The following is a 5,516-nucleotide window of genomic DNA, read 5'->3' on the forward strand; positions in this document are numbered from 1 at the left end:
GGCACAATCGCGCTAGATCAAGACTTATTCAGGAAGATACAAAAGATTAAAAACAAAATAAAGGACAAACTATCATGCAATATCTACACTATCGGGGGAAGTCTATTTGCCATCCATGCGATAGAAAGCAGCTATAAAGATACAACAGTTTTGGAGATTGAGGCTTGTGTTACGTCGAAAATATTATGAGCAGCTATTGTAGGAACTGCTTATCTCGAACACAATCGAAGCCAGTCTACTCTAAAAAAAGAACAATTATTGCAGAAGTCTGTAACATCATAATAGTTTCCTGGAAAGACTCAAAGATCAGCAGATATAGCAAGCAATGAAAGCAAAGAAAAGCTAGTTTAAATAGATTGCCAAGCAGTGTGTCTGCATCAGCTTCAGACTCGAAAAGAAAAGGATTGCAGAGAGTTCACTACGTAAGCTTGTCGAGGAAACAAAATCTGTATAAGAAAGAGTTGCAGCACTTAGATCAGAAAAATAAAAAGTATTGAATTGGCTGTTAGACAACAATAATATGAAAGATAACGATTAGATTTTGTTAAAATAAATAAAGGAAGCCAATAAAATACTACTGAAGACTGTTGAATAAAAAAATAAAGTAAAACATCGGTTGCTTGAGATAAAAATGTGTGCTTATTAATGATACTAATTACTGTGTGGCGAATAAATTGTATGATTACTTCATTTATATTTAGTCTTTGATTTATCTGTCTATTGGACGAAGTATAATAAATAAATATGGAGTTATGTGTAATAATATATATCATAATACATAATATATAAATAATATAAATCATAATAATATATGTGTCGCGTGAATATGCTGATAAAATTATGACAGTATCAATAACCCTCTAATTCCTTTCATTCAAGAAACATCACTATGCTAAATCTCAAATAAAAGATAGGGAAATCCTATTTCAATAGAATTTAAGACATAAATAATTTAAATGGTTCCAGTGTCGGATTGTCGAATACAGATAAAACTGATAATGTTCATGACTAGGAATGTGCATTACTAATGGGAGATTCTGAGCTGATGATTGAGTGTGGCTATTTATGCTTTAAAGTTAAGGTTATTTTATTATAATACAAACTGAATCATGTCTGAAAGGTTGTAAATGCTCGGCTAGGGGAAATTTAGGGAGGACATTGCAGATGGATTGCTCAGCTTCGATTATGAAAACTAAGATATGCTAAATCCAGGATATCTCCACAGTTCAGAGATAGTCTAATAAAATGTCTTCAGTCAAGCGAAGTCCAGGCCCAGATCCAAGAAGGACATACGGGAATCAAAAGATACCTGCAAGAATCGCGAACCAAACTCAAATTTAAAAAAGGGGCATTGGTCTCGGGAGTAGAATATAAAATACCATCTCTTTCTCGAAATATGCAACGAACACTTCATTCACAAATAAAAGCGTCGATTGGACAAGATCTTCAAGACAATGGCTACATTTATTGGCTCGAGGGAAGCGGAGCAATGTCGGAGCCATCACCAAAAAATGTAGAAAAAATATATTACATTTCCCGAAATTCTCCGCTTTCTGAGACAAACGCATTATGGAACAATAGATAGGCTTCCAATTGCCAAAAATCTGATCGATCTCAATGTGGAAGATGCCTATCAAATTGGGAATTTGCTTGATCTGTCTGAGCGAGACGATCAATAGAACCCAGAGAATATGAACAATCCTCCAAAAATTTAAGAGGCTTAGATGAAGTAACCTGAAATGAAAATGCTCAAATAAATCAGAAGCGATACACACATATTTGGAAACAGAATATTCGAGGAACTATTGCTCGAAAGCAATTATGAAATGGAATTAGATTTCATTAATCAACTCTTCTGTTGATATTTATTCGAGTGTTATTTTTATTGATAGATAAATCAGATGAACTGTACAACTATTGTCACATAGTTTATATTATATAAATCAAATGCCTCTATGATGACAATAAATACCCTAATTATATATTGTTCCTTCAAAGCTTCAAAGAGAGGATAACTTACTGTGCAGTCTGTTGGACAGTTTGATCTTCGATGATTTAATTTTATCTATTTTGTTCGACGTGATCTTTTTGGAAGGAGTATATCTATCGGGCAGATCGATTGAAAATCTCTTTTCACTTCTTTTGCGAACCATTCTCAAATTCTATATTTGCTGGTCGACAGAATTTGTCAATTAGTCAGTTTCTCTTATTAAGCTTTAAAGTAATTGAGGAGGGATTGTTTAGGATTATCGTATTTCAGTTTTGTTCTTTAGGTTTGTTTGCGATAGGCGAGCTTTATACTGCTCATATACTGACATACTATTTGTGGGTCTATCTGCGGGTCTGTTTATGGGCCTATTTATGGGTTTATTTGTAGGCTTGTTTGTGGGTTTGTTTGTAAGATCCCTGCCGAAAACCCTAGGAACTTCCTAATCTTACCCTTACACTTCATGCTCATGTTCGACGTTATTATTGCTACCATAGTGAGATGGGTTATAAGACCAAAACTATTGACATTATAAATTATTGGTTGGGCTTCGATTTTGGGGAGACTGTCTAAAGGAGTAACTGCTTGAGTTCTTGCTTCGATGCATACTAACAATACTATTTTATTATATCGTTATTTTTCATATAAATAAATTAAGCATTCCTATTATCAAGTAAATATCAGTTCCCAGCAATGACAAGAACAAACAAGAACAACAATCTCTTTTAGTAATAATTAAATAGCAGAAAATTGATAAGATGGCGAACCAGGATGTTGAGATAGTTGCTCTACTTTAAACGGATCATTGATTATGACCATTTTAATTAGTATGGTTTGAAGTCAAAGAATGGCACTGTTTTATTGGGCAAGTTGTTTATCTTATCTCGTACACATACTTTCTGAGGGGGTAAACAACATCTTAAGAGGGCGTAGCTCCAACGGTAGAGCGTTGGACTCCAAATCCAACGGTTGCGGGTTCAAATCCCGTCGCCCTCACTTTTTTATATTTTCGTTATCTTTTTGATCTGATCACTCTCGCATGTTCCAAATCCTCACTCGAAATGAAACAGCCTCTACAAAAGATTATCGCTGAATATACTTCATCCTTTCCTAGACTCATTCCATTTGTTTTGTTTATTGTGAATAAGATTCAACATCTATATTAAATTATATTGTTCTGGCGAATGCCTTAAATCTAAAAAAATAACAAAAAGAGACTGTGGAAAGATATTCAGACTTAAAAATCGCAGCGAAAGCAAGACTCTGATCATGGCTTAAATTCTATAGAATAACAAAATAACGAACCACTCGCCAATGCACATCAGCCAACAGAAAATCACGCAATTAACATCCAATGCCAATAAAACACCCATCCGCAGTTACCCGAATAAACCATGACCTACGAACACAGCAGCCCTGTCATCCATTTCAACTTAAAATAAGCATTGCCACTTCAGCTCGGAGTTAATCTTGCAAAGAACTATGGCTCATTAGGATTGACCAAGTTTGCATGTGATGATGATATTAAGTCAAGTCGATTCACGTATATTTAAGCCAAGGAGGAGGATTAAAAAAAACTACTAGAGGGAGAAAGAGAGCCTCAAATCGATAATGTGAAGGTAATTAACTGCAATATAGATCCATAGAAAGACAATGAAGATTCGGTTGTGGAAGAGATATTTGATATTAATAATTTAAATATGGAGTTTGAAGATGTGCCTGTGATGTTCTTGGAGGAGGCAGAACCAGAGGAGCAGAAGAAAACTGCATAATTTTCTGACGAAATAAAAAGGCACCAATTGCCGCCAGGTAGTCAGAAAGCTAAATAAGCTAAACTGAAACTTATTAAAATTAAACTAGCAATCGAATAATTGAAAGAATCACAAAAAAAACTGCAGACTGTAGTCAATACTGCTCCGAATGCGATATTCGGGGAAATGCATCACTTTATGACAGAGAGTTTCATGAAAAATATAAAGTAATTCGTGACCTCGACTATTTAATTAAATCGAAACAGCAACATTAACAACAACAAAAAAAATTCATAACAGCAACAGGATTTTTCCAAGAATAATTAGCTCAAATTACACAAATTATAATCATAACTTAATCACAAAGTCGAATAAATAAACAGACTTTAGGAATAGGCTTTTAAAAATATGACAGACCAGGAGTAACTTCTGCAACAAAATTAAGCCCTAAGAGAAGAAGTCGCAAATCTGAGTGAGGTAGTTTTTGATTGTGAGCAAAAAATGGCACAAATCGACCTATAAGTTGAGTAAAGAGTTAAGAAGATGACAAACAATGGTAACAATGGCTTTAATTTAAATAGCATGAACATAAACAAAAGAAGTGCAAATGTTCCTGACAGTAATATTTACAATCAAGGAAACCATGAACTATATATTAATCAGATAAAATTGCTAGAAAACTAGGTAGAAAAGCTTCGATAGAAATGTATGACATATATAGAGAACTAGGTGAATCCCCAATAATTTGTAGAACTATAGAGAAATCTCAACTAGCGTTAATACTCTTTGAGGATGCAGGAATAAGAGTTGGAACATGGGTTTGCAGAGCTTAGTCTTCGCAAGTAGGAGCTAGATCAACTTTACGAGCAAGTCACACATCAGGAGAATGAGCTTAGAATCAACGAAGCTAAGTTATTAAATAAACTTGAGGAAATATCGATAAAGGAGGCCCAACTATTCGATGAGAATGGTTAGCTATTGGAGTATTCACGGAGATCCAGAAATGCAAGACAAAAATCTTATACCAACGGCCAGGTTGAGAATTATGATGAGAGTGTCTATCGCAAAAAATAGGAATTGGATTATGAAAACCCGATAAGAAATAAAAATACACCAAGAGCAAACTATTTTTCCAATGGGTTTTAATTGAGTCACAACGTTCCAAATCCTAGCAATATGCACAACATCCCAAACAAATCGCATCGCCCAAGAACAAAAGTTGGTCGAACAGAGAACCAGATGCATAACAGCAACAGCAGAGAACGAGATCGACATTCAGATGCCAAATCACGTTCAGGAAACTCTCATCATCAAAATCCTTCCAATCTTGTCATGAATAGCCGTATGAAAAAATCTGGGATTTCGAATAGTAACGTTAGCCGCCATAATGCTCTAAAAGTATCTATGCAGTTGGATTCAAATAATAATAATAGACTGTTTGATTTAGGTTCTAAGCTATAGAAACTGAGAGAAGAAATTCGGAAATAAATCCATGAAGCCAAATGATAGATCTTTATTATATTAGGTGTTGTGTATGTTTGTATGTGTGTATGTGTGGCTACGATGATACTAATGGATGCTAATGTATTGTTTAGCTATATACAATTTATGATACTTCTATGCATTTCTACAGAATAATTTATAAGCCTTTGTTCGCATTTTTTAACACTATTCAAATTGGGGTTGGGGTTGGGGTTGGGGTTGGGGTTGGGGTTGGGGTTGGGGTTGGGGTTGGGGTTGGGGTTGGGGTTGAATAGAATAGAATTTCTATCTTTTAT

At 34.7% G+C, this 5,516-nt stretch overlaps 1 non-coding gene across 1 annotated transcript; it reads left to right on the forward strand.

The window, feature by feature from the left end:
• Positions 1 to 2,910: 2,910 nt before the first annotated feature.
• TRNAW-CCA (transfer RNA tryptophan (anticodon CCA)) lies at positions 2,911 to 2,983 on the forward strand. The gene has a single exon. It is a non-coding gene; the product is annotated as a tRNA-Trp (tRNA).
• The last annotated feature ends 2,533 nt before the right edge of the window (positions 2,984 to 5,516 follow it).

Source organism: Brachycentrus maculatus, unplaced genomic scaffold (genome assembly GCF_059751285.1).
Source record: "Brachycentrus maculatus isolate JH-2025_06_01 unplaced genomic scaffold, ASM5975128v1 h1tg000773l, whole genome shotgun sequence".
NCBI classification, from domain to species: domain Eukaryota; kingdom Metazoa; phylum Arthropoda; class Insecta; order Trichoptera; family Brachycentridae; genus Brachycentrus; species Brachycentrus maculatus.